Genomic DNA, 12,389 nt, shown 5'->3' with positions numbered 1-12,389 from the left:
TTGTTCAGTGGACTATCCATTTTCACACACTGAGCTGCTAGCTGGGAGAAGAATCACTGGGCTAAAAGCACTGCTTTAGTTTTCCTTCCTTTCCTTCAGAAAGTAGACTTTCAGCACATATGTTGTGAGAATAGAGGTCTACTGTTGTGTCTTGGAATCTCCTTTTAACACTTGAAGGGGTTATAGCCAATTCAGGTGGTCACAGCTCTTGTGATACCCTACAACTAAACCAGCTGGCGATGAGAACTGAAAATGCAGCCAGAGGAAATACTTTTTTGGGAAAGGCATATTGTTTATTTGTGCTTTACCTCAAATGAGGGTTTATTTTGGCCACTGGAGACTACAGGCAGTAAGAGCTCATTTAGGAGTCTTGCTCAGGACTCATGACGAGAAAAGACGCAGTGCTACTAGCCTGATTTTAGGTCCTTAATAAATTGTTTCTGGGGATTTCTTGTCTCATCAATGTCATACACCAAATTTCCACAATCTCTGAAGATGGCAGAACTGTTCTTTATGGGCTCAGATTCTAGGAGTCTGATTTGACTATTGATTTATTTTGATGATGTTTTGAGGGCCATGCCATGCAACCTGGGTTGAAAGTCCACCGTACCACAATGCTAGTTGCTCTCCTTTCACCTTTATTTCTAGTTTTAAAATGCATAGTGTTTATAATCTTACATTTGTGTTATACAGATATTTTGGGTGTCATGTTCTTAGATCAAACATTAGGCAGCTTTTCTTCCTTCTGAATCTCTTACTGCCAGGAGTATTCTCTCCTCCAGTTCTTTGTGTCTGGCCATTTCATTAAAAAGCATTGTAGGTTAGCACACGGAATGAACTGACATACCCTAAGCAGACAGATAATCTCTAGCAGATAGGGCAAAGAAACAATTCTTTGAATTAAAATTTTTAAATTTTAAAAATTAATTATTTGAATTAAATTCCCAAATTTAATTGTTCAGCAAATAGCCCCAGTTTTTAGAAATTGTACTCTTTAATGCTATTCTGTGGCACTGAATGTTACTATGAAACTCTTAACAGCGAAAAATAAATTAAAGAATTTTTTTGCTGCTTATCATAGTTTTTGGATAGCCTCATGTCACATAGCCTCTGTTTTTTCTTTAAAATAGAAGCTCTTTTTTAGGGTGAAATACTCTTTTAGGGTAAAAAAATCTCACAAGTCCAGCTGTTTAATTTACAGGAATAAGGTTGATTTTGCCATCTGGCTTTAGATAGGGGAACTCGGGTCGTGAACAAAACTGGTATGGTGAGTCTGGTGTTTGGCCTTCAAATCATTATCTGAAAACTAATATGAGTGGAATAAATGCAGAAAGGTGATCAAGAGGTGACTGCATAGCTAACACACCAAACTTCTGAAGGTTAACTTGACATCTTGATACATAACTCCTTCTTCAATATAAACTTTTGTAAGGGTAGCCCAGGGGACTCAGCATGAAGTACTTTGTGTAACTGCTGCTGTGTGTTACAAGTGTGTGAGTTTGACCCACATTATGTAGGCAGAGAGACAGTGGGCTCTCTGTAAGTAGGTTACAAATTCAGCTCCATTTTTGCTAAGTATGGGAATTACTATTCCAAAGATCTGTTATCTGCACTGTCAGTGGACTGCTAGTGTGGCATCAGAGCAGGTAATCATAGTGCTGCCTCTCTTTCCAGACAGCTTTGAATTCCTTACATGTGGTGATGAACAATCTGAGAATTGGCTTGCTTCCTGGCTCTGGGAAGAGTGTCTTTTAAACGCTGCTGCAGATTGCAATGTTTTGGCAAGCATTTAGGTGCATATAAGTAGTTACGGTTATGATAAAGTATTCAACTAAGGAGGTTTAAAGATACTATAAGTACACAGTTTCTCAGTTTCTACTTTAATTTGGAAAGTCCACTCAGGAGATTGTAAATTGCATTAGCTGTCAGTGGGTTATCTCTCCCAAGGAAACCAATTTTGAGAATTCATAGAATGTGTCTTGGAGCTACTGGTATGTACAACATAATGGTTTTGCAGTTTTAATATAAATTCTATCAGCGTCTTCCAGTGTTGCATAAACTTAATTACCACTGAGTGTGTAACACCAGTGAATAACAAGTGTTAAATGACACGTGATCAATAATTCATTTGCTAGCACAGTATTGCTTACTGTGAAATGACCTTGATGGAAATAGTCTTACAAGTAACTTCCTTTCTTTTTGCTGCAATATTACCTGAAGAAAAATGAAAATTCTACGAATATTTTTGCTGATAAAGATAGAAATTGCTTTTTTAATGAAATGTGAGAATGGGAGCTGTAGGCTGCTTCTCTTTTATCTTATTGTGTCCTATCACAGCTCCTTGCAGAGGTGATGATTTTCAGGAAACAAGAATACTGCTTGCCAGTAGTAGGTCTCAGCTTGGGACTTTGCAAAAAGTGGTCCTGCAGTGCTGAATTTAAAGCAACTGGGAAAGTATTTACCATTTTCCTTCAGCAGTAGTACACCAGCCCATTCTTGTTATATCGCGTTCTTTTCATGTGGTGTCTTCATCATTCTGTTGTTGCTGGATCAGTTCAAAACCACATGGCTGCCAGAACTTTTAATTTGTGGCATCTATGTTTCTGTATGAGAAATCATGTGTATAGGTCCTGCATTCGAGACTTATTAGGTATACTAGCCCATTTGTGCCTCTGTGTTAACTTCATTAGTAACTGTGAAAAAGTGTAAATTACAGGAGACTTCTGTGCCTGGATTTTCTTTTGAATCACTGTCTATTTTGGTCCTGTGCTAAGGTGTTGGTCATGTATTGCACAAGTGTGTTCTCTTATTTTCCTAGTGGAAGCAGGAAAAAAAAAGACTTATAGAGGTAAAATTACTTAATCACACAGAATCAAGTTCTTGAGTAAAAACAGTGACTTAATAAGGATTTTTTTTAGTGTCTTCTCTTTGGTATTCCTTAATCAGCAAGCTATGCTGTCATGTAGTACATGCTTGGTGTTTGAAAACTAATGGATTAATTGCATTCAGTTTGCAAACATCTGCTGCCACTGAAGTGCTGCTTGAAGTGAGAAGCATCTTGGCTCACATTTTGTACATGGTTGCTCTATGGATAGCTGGTACAAAGGTAAATACTGGTTAGCAGTCTTTTTTCTCTGCTAAATTATTAGCACTGATTTTCCATACAGCTCACTACTTTCCTCCAAATAATAGGAAAATGCATGTGCATTTTGGACAGGGATTTACACAGCAGAGCATAGCAGAGCCTTTTTAAAAACGTTTGTGTTCCTCCCGGTGTCGCTGTTGGTCAGGCTAAAGCCTGCCTAAGGGCAGCGTTTACATTTGCTAGCCAGTTAGTGTAGAACACAGACCTCTTTGTCTGAATGTTTTTTATGTCCAGTACATCTGAGACTGCTGCCTCTGAGCTAGTAATTAAATACACTATTCTGCAAAAGCCTTAGTTGATTAGTGCAATTGTTATATGAAACATTAACTCCAAAAGCCAAAGGTTAAAAATAATAGTGTTTCAGCCAGGGAGAACAAATGGTTTAATACTTACTTTACCCAGTATGCTGCTATTCTCTGGCATTATAGCTCTTTTTCTGCAGCGTGATTTCAAGGGAGACTTAGGAGGAATAAACAGCTCAAGTTAGATCTCTGAATTTCAGAGGAAGGTACATCCTTTCATGACATTAAAGTCTGGAAAGCTGGCAGTATGTGGCAATTGTGTTTCATGCTTTCCTGACACTCTCCTTAGAGGTGTCCCAAACCTCCTTAGCTGTGATAGCGAAGTCAACATCACCTGCTCGCTTGTTGAGCAGAATGTTACAGAGGTAATGAAATGGCAGTGTGCGAGTTTAGAAATGAGAAATTCAGGAGGAACAGAATAAATATAAGCTCTCTTGCTTCCAAATATTTTTAGTTACTCCACAAACTGTTAATAAGCTATAATTAATAATTAATTATTATTATAATGTTAATAATTTTTGTCTCCTGTCTTCTGTGGATTTTATAAGGCTACTCATTCACTAGCCTGGTTCAGACTGATCTATAATACAAACTGCTCTGTCCAATGTAGCAGCTGTATTAGAAACACATCTCAAAAGTGTAGCACATACCTCTTTGAGTTGCATTTAATCTAACTACATTTTTTACCACAATTGCTGATATTTTTAGCACATTTACCACAAAAAGTGTGCAGAATTCCTGTAGAATCCCAGAATATAAACCGCCTTCTAGCTCCTGTGTGACTGTATTCACCTACAACTGCATGTGCTCATGATTGTGTGTTGGAGAGATGGGGGCTAACTGTTTGCCACATTCCTCTTCTCAGTTTGACCTAGACAGCTGCTAATTTGCGATCTTGGTTTAAAGCAGAAATAGCAGAATAAGGTCATGGTGATATTTCATGAAACAACGTAAGCTGAACTATCCTCTGAAGCTTTGCTGTCGTTGTAAGTCATTGTGGGTTAAAAACTCAATTGAGGACTTTAGCTTGGCTTAACCAACACTGGCTGCTGTGACTCTATTTTGCCTGCTTGTTTTCTTCCCACGTTTCTTAGTTAGCTCTGTTGCTGATTTATTCATTTTTCCCCTGCCAATGTAATGCTGAAGTGACTCCCTGCAAAGTCTGAAAAGCACCTTAGTGTTATTGGAGAATGTGCTGGAAGACACATGTCTGCAGAAAATGAAAGGGCCCTTGAAAGAGAAGATAAGGAATTCACCGGAAAAGATGATGAGATGCTGATGATGGCGAAGCCAATGTGAAAGGCCCAAGCAGGACTGAAGACAGGTAAGACCCAGTACCAGGATTTTAACTGCTGGATATTACATTTGGAATGCTGTGGAAGGTCAGACTATTGCAAGTGGGAGGTGGGGCAGAGTGCACAAAATAGGATAAATGGAAAGAGCGTGGTTTTGAATATATAAAAGGATAAGAGGATTGCTGTGTGAGGAAAATTCAGGGAAAGGAGCTAGATGTAGTTAAGGCTAACACATAAGTTTATATTTATGGCAGATGAGACATAGATAGACATATTCACTAAGGTACAGTATCACCCCAAACCTCCAAATCTGCTCAGAATTCATTGATGGGAGCATGACTCTAACAGGCTGTCAAAACTATCTACTGTGATTAAAGAAAGAAACCCACCAAAAACACAAAGGAAAGTGTCTCACAACATTGTTTTTATGGTTGTGTTCCTCTTAATATGTTCTTTTTAATAAAAATTGTCCCAATGTCATGAAGCATGTTTTGTGAAAAAAAGCCCAAAGCCAAAACACCACACCAGTCTCTTTGTTCTGTGTTTTTAAAAATCATCTCTGATGTTGCAAAACCATGCATTTCAAATCTCTGTGAGATTTATGTCAGCCATTGTTTGTCTAAGTACACTGGCTTGCATGCTGATGATATAATTTTCTCTTCCGGCTGTTCACTGCCTTCTTCTTTATGAACAAACACTGAAAGTTCACAGAAAGGGTAACTCCTCCTTGTGCTTAGCCTGTGTTATTCCATGCTGTGTTTTTCCTATGGGAAACACTAAATTTGAAGAATACTGTGCACAATTCTTTTTTTAATTCTTCACACCACAAATTTCCTAATCAAGTGAGAAGTTTGTAATTCCTCAGGGTCTTAGCTTGGCTTTTTGGGTTTTTTTTTTGAAACAGGGATGAGATATTGCTATTTTGGAATCTGTTGAATATGCAAAAGATTAATGATTTCTTGGTTTTCAATGCCGTTCAGCTACTCAGAAAACATATTTTGAATTTTGTATTTAAGCTGCTAAGAAAACTTCTTCTGCAATGTGGGTTAAAACATGGAAGTCATGGTCTTTCACGATTTGCTTGCCAGAAATCGCACCAAGTTCTGTTGTAGAAATACAGCAGGTATTATCCAAGTCAAAACAATTATTTTTTTCCCTAAATAAATTTAGGCTGACATAATAGTCTCTACAGCATCTCCATGAACTCACTATTTTTCAAAAAATTTTATCTGCTTCACCATTCTGTGGCTTCTCATTCCTTGACACTGAAGGATTAGTCAACTTTTGTTATGGTTCAGAAAATCACGACAGCAGAGCCAAAAATATTTGTGCTCTTTCTTTTTCTGAATTTCTACTGTTTCTGTTTGTATAATTCTGCCTAATTACTCTAGATTTGTATTTGCTGGGGATAGAGACTCTGTATCTATTGGGCTGCTTAACTAAGACTCAAGATATTAATTTTTGCTCTCTTCCACCCAAGCAAGACGGATACAGTAAGTGCAGCCAACACACAAAAATCAGGTTCTCCCCAATCTGTTCTGATTATTTCCTTTGCAGCTCTTTCCCAGGAGAGTGGGTGAAAAAAGCTGTATTTTTCTGCAATATGTTTTTCTGCTGTCCTACTTGTCCAAGAAAAGAGCTATCTGCGCTTTCCTGTTGCCCTTCCTGCCCCACTGTGGAAGCCTACACCCACCCAGCTGGGCTGCCCTCCCAGTTTCTCATCAGCAGGGCTCACTGCCAGGGATGAGAGGTACCAAATAAAGGCTTCACACTGTAGAGCCACAAATGTGATGGCTTGACTGCATCATATCATGACTGGCAGGCAAGAGCAATCCAAGAACATCTTTGGCTGAGCAAGGTCCGTTCCTGTCTACAAATCTACAGCATTTCCATTTCCAAGAATTGCTCCACAGTCACACAGAGCAGTGACAGATTTCATTATGAAGAGAGTTCCTTTATACAGATGTGGTCAGAGCATTACAAAGTAAGATTTTGGCTTGTGCCTTGAATCAGAGCCTCAACAGGATCTTGGTTAAGCTGTTGTCTCATCCTGCTGTTTCCCGTACAGGGCATGTACTCCCCTCTGAAACAATGCTGTTCTCTCTGTGGCCCCCCAAAAAGTCTGTATCAGTTGCTGTCCCAAAACATTTGTCAGCCTGATTTGGTAAGTTTTCTTACCTGAACCAGGACACAGGATCGAACAAAACCTAGACGTAACTATTTTCTTTTTTGTTCAGGGATGTGTGTGGACCATCTAGCCAACCTTGGTCTAAACATAGGAAAGTGCAGCTAAAAGGGAAATAGATATCTAAAGCAGCATCTTCCGCATCTACCCATAAGATATGAATGTGTACGTGCCCCACACTCATTATTTCCACACTCCTCCACCACATGATTACTCAGGTGCTCTAATCTATTTAGCAAAGCTGATGCAGCAAAGGTGATGCAACATACCTTTGCAATGTGGACTTTGCACAAAATAACTCCAGCTGATTTTCCTGGAAGAAAATACGGGATACTGCACCACAGGTGTACGGGTAGGGATGGGAAGCAGCAGCACATGACCAGGAAGGTAGTGATGGTAGGGTGATGGTAGTAATACTAGTCTTTAAGGGAAGCAGCTGCTGTCAGACTGGACAGTCACAGCTGGCTTCAGTTAAGTGCTTAATGGCAGAGGGAATGGACATGTGCACGAACCTGAAGTGACTCAGGCAGATGAATGACTAAAATCTTAAGGATCAGGCAGTACTGACTTCTTTATATTAATTTTTAATCTCAGGAAAGGCACCAGAGTTGTGTAGAAGCCTAACTTACTGCTGCTGACAGATCTGGTCTGTTGTCTGTGGCTGTGGTTCCCTGGGGAAGCACAGAGGTACACGACAGACGTGCAGAGAACTTGCCTCAGAATATTCTTGCGGTTTCCAATGTTGCTTCACTTTACATGGAATACAATTACAGAAACAACAGAGGAAAAAAAGTTGTGATGTCAGCAAGGCTCCTAAAGCATTATTTTAGGCATTGCTCAACATGCCTGCATTTGATACTGGGCTCTTTTACAGACTCTTATCCATATCTATTATGGGAAATTAACTGGTTTTGGATGGGTTACTATTTAGAAGATCAGCTTTTGGATCCAGGCTACATCTGGTAGAACAAGATGGGAAATGGAGGCAGAGGATGGTCTATAAGCAGAAGGAGGGAGTAGCTAAATACTAGAGCTCTCAATATTTGGCTACAAGCAGTCTCATATCCTTAGTCCCAAACCTAACACAAATCGTGTACTTTCTTAGTTCAATTAGACCCCAATCCACAAACTGTTTTTGTGGTAACATTTACTGTGATGGTCAAAGAGTGACTGCAGAATCAGAAATCCATGAAGAGACTTGGACAATGTGCTCATACAATCAAGAACTTGGTCTTTCATACAGCATTCTTCCCTATAGCCATTACTTATTGATCAGTCTTTAGAAGTGTGACCATTTTCAAGTCAGCTAACATGGATTATATTGTCTTCTTCATGTGTACTGTCAGTGGCATCACTTAAAACAGTTTTTGGGAAAAACATGGAAGGACATCTCTTCATGCAAATATCATAAGCCAGTGCTGAGGCATTTATGTTTTGTTTGTGACAGAAGGTTCGTGGTTCATTACATATGTCATGGAAACAGCTGTTAGTACAAGCTGACTTTCTTCTCACCTTGCCCTTGCTCTGGAATGAGCCCACGTGTGCACATTGCCAGGACAGCAAGCTTTAAGTGCAGGAAGAATTCAGAGCTGTTTTTTGCCCCACATGCCAGATCTAGCACGTAAGGTTATAATTAAGTTACTCATTACCTTTTCTTCTTGGAGGGAGCCTTTATCCATCTACCTGTAGATAGTGTGAAGGGCTGATTTTTAATTTTGTACTTGACAGCACATTGGAATGATTTTCCTTTCATCTCCTGCTAAGCACTGCTAAAATGCCTAGTCAGTGGAAAATTACCTTATCAATACCATTAAGTGAGAATAGGAGTTGAAGAAGCCTTTATTATACAGTCCAAACTACCTGCATTGCCAAAGACTATCAAATCCTTGTTTGAAGCTTAATGTAGAATGTCACACCTCCAGAACATGACGCAGCTGCTACATCATCATGACACAAGCTTGCTGTTTATCTAAAGCCAGGGAAAGGTATCTTTTCAAATTTAAGAGCATAATGAACATTTAAGCAGATTCCAAATGGACTTAGTACAGAAACTGGGAAGACAAAGTCACACAGGCAGTAAAATACATCAGCAGAAGCTCTACCCACAGTGGACAAATTTAAAAAATTAATCAGAGGGCAGAACTATCTAGACTGAACTCACGAAGGCTGGCAGCTAGTGTGAGCCTAGTCAGTATAAAATGTATATGGAGGCCAATCACTTCTGCCGGAACTCTCTTCTTCCAAGTTTTTTGGCACAGGTGTTTACTTAGAGAACAGACATCCAACTCAAGTATTGCCCATCTATTTTCCCCTACTGGGGAAAATAGATAAAGTGATTCATGCAAAGCATTTTTAATTTCAGTAGGGGATAGCTGAAGTATTCTTATCCGCTTTGTACATGAAACACAGTCTTGGGAAAGGTTTTACTGGCATACCTTGAATTCCTTTTCCAAGTCTGCTTGCTAAGGTGCTGCATCCTGACCCCTTGTTTGCAGACTATAATAGATATGAAACTAGGTACAGGAGAAAAAAACACTTCTGATTATCATACTAACCCTGCTAGTATCCTCTCATAGGACACTTCTAATCAGTTCCTTCTTGGGATCATCCCTTTTGAGGGTACTACCAATAGCAGGTGTAGTCAAGGTCTTATAAACACTAGATCTAGGCTTTGTCACCCAAATAATTTGACATTTAATTCAAGATAAGTAGGCATAGTCTCACTGGCCAGTTTGACTAAATGGAAACTTGAGAGTCAGCAGATGTCACCAGGAAGAAGATCAGAAAGTCTGAAACAACCATGCAAGTGAAATGCCTGTATTTTGGACAGGAATAGTGATAGGCATAACATTTCATGAAGATCAGGGAATAAACTCCCCCAAGTGCTGTGGATCTACTGTAGATTGTACATTGTTCTATTGTTCACATTTGACTGATTTTTTGTTAAAATCTAGGATAGCTTCTGATAAACAGAGAGTAACTTTTGATACAATTAAATGAAATTCAATTACATATATTTTTTGTGGCTGTTCAGTAAAGAACAGAATATTATGAAGCTCTACATTCATAAAATTATACTATACTGATTTTAAAATCCAAGAAAGCAAAAAACCCATCCCTTTTGTAAAGTCTCATTACATGCAACCATGTTTAGCAGAACGCTCCACTGGGTTCAAACCATAAACCTAGAAGTGTCAAATGAGATGAGTCAATTTTCTCTCTCGAGCAAATTTGCCTGTCAGACTCAGATAGTCTCACCAGGCAAACTGAAAAGCAGGTGCAGGTAAAATCATTTCAAATTACATTACTCCTCTGCTGTTTATAGAAGCATACACACAGGCACTGAACACAAAAAGAACTGTTTGCTCAGTGTAGCTGTTTGCTTAGCTTTCTGTCTAAATAGCCAGCTTTTTCTCATCATTACTGCACACCACACCTGCTCTGTAAATGCAAAATCTCCTACATATTTGGGAATAACACCTCGCTAGCAGTTGCAGCTGAACCAGCTGAGCAATAGCCTGCAAAGGCCTGGATAACACCAGCCTGGAGATTTCTTTAGCATTTGCCAACTGACTATGAGGTGGAAACAGGGAAATGAAAGTGCAGGTGTAGCAGGAAGCAGAAAGCATTAGTACACATCTGTATGAAGGTTCAAGTGAAAGCAATTTAGAGTATTAAACTCAGATATACTCAGACAAAAACACATACAAAACTGTCTTTCCTGCAAATGCGAATGGGAGCTACTACCTTTGATGTTCTGCTGAGAGGGAGGCTTTCAGCAGATCATACTTCCTGCCTAGAGTGCCAGCTGCATCCTTCACAACAACAGTACCATAAACTTGATACCTTGACAGAAAACTAGTTCACCAACCCGTCTATCCAGATAGTGAAAATAGTAATAAGGATTCGTATTGGCTAACTACAACTAGAGGAAAGACAGGTGATGTGCCCCTCTTGCCTTCCACCTCCAAACTCAAAACATCTTCCCTGAACCTGGCACTACTAACTACTAGGTCCTGCACGGCTGGTAGAACTCAGCTCTTTTTCTAGCCTCTATGCTGTGAAGCACAACAGGTAGACAAAACTGGAAAAACAAATGCACAATAAATTTTTAAACTGTCTTTTTAAAGCAGATTTCCATGCAGCAAATTGTGAACAATTGCTAGTAAGAGTTTGAGCTAAGAAATTTTTGTGAATTTCTGACTTTAGTAAAGTCACACATCTTTCCCACCTACTTCTGCAAACTCATGCTTTTGCCAAAAGGTAAACACCTCCTTGTAGCCTCTGTATGCACTACCTGCCACAGACACTGGAAGAAGTTTCCCTGCTCTTGAACAGAGTTCCAGCCTTGGGGGAAAGAAGCTTTTCCTTATTCCTGCTGCTAGTACTTCCCTCCCAAACCTGACTGGGGCAAGCCCCGTCCTCTCCAGCTGCAAACTTGAATCACAGATTTAAATCACTCCACTTCTAAGCTTTCTCCACATGAAGCCTTGCAGCGCTCCCTGAAGTACCTCAGTACTGCACACTGCCCACCTGTGCCCTGCTGCCCCAAGAGTGAGACATCCTCAAGACATCCTCCTCCTCCCTCTAGCAAAAGGGGGAGAGAGGGTAGTACCTGAGGCACAGGGAAGAGGTCACACAGAACTGTGCCACTGAGCTCACGTGGCCGCTGTGTCACAAGCCAATCCTTTCTCTGGAGCATAGTTCACCTTCCTGCTTTGGAAGAACACTGTCACTCCTTTGTCCAGACTCGCCTTCCCTGGCATGCTACTGCAGCAGGCTAAAGGGCACACATCCACCTCTCACTGCTCATTCCCTCCAGTAATTATTTTGTTCCGTGTGGCTAATGATAAGGGCTTAGCCTGCCTGATTTACTTAAGGCACATATCAAATATTATCTCTCTCCCTGTTCTCCTGTAGAAAAGCACAGACTTGGCACTGTAAGGTAAGTAAAAGCCTAATACAGTACAGCTGCTAGATATAACCAGGTTTTCTTGTAGTTTCTTTGATAAAAGTGACTCATGGCATCAATTTTTCAACTACAGAGCTAGAGATTTCTGGTGCAGAATTAAAGGGAGGGAAGAAGAGCAGGTAGAGGATAAGGTGAGAGTCCAAAACATTACACAAGCTGTAATATTGTAAAGCATGGAAAAGGGGAAAAAAAAATAAATCACTTATTTCAACAATTTTCTTGTAGAAACTTTCTTTGAAGCTGAGTTTTCCAGTAAAGTCACAATAGCTGAGGAAGCAAAGGCAGAGATTTCAGTAGGGAGAACAGTCAAATCTCACAAATTTCTTACATACTGTGCTCAGGTGGAGTCTTGAGCCAGGCAGGCATGTTAGAGTGCACAAGGCCCTCTAAGCTGCCTCAACATTCCCATACTCATCCAATACCCTCAAAGGAGAGAACTTGAAAAACCTGGGGAATTTGAGAAAACTATTAACATGTCCTCAAAACTCTG

The sequence above is a fragment of the Poecile atricapillus genome, chromosome Z, assembly GCF_030490865.1.
Source record: "Poecile atricapillus isolate bPoeAtr1 chromosome Z, bPoeAtr1.hap1, whole genome shotgun sequence".
In the NCBI taxonomy this organism is placed as follows: Eukaryota; Metazoa; Chordata; class Aves; order Passeriformes; family Paridae; genus Poecile; species Poecile atricapillus.
This window is presented reverse-complemented; position numbering follows the sequence as displayed.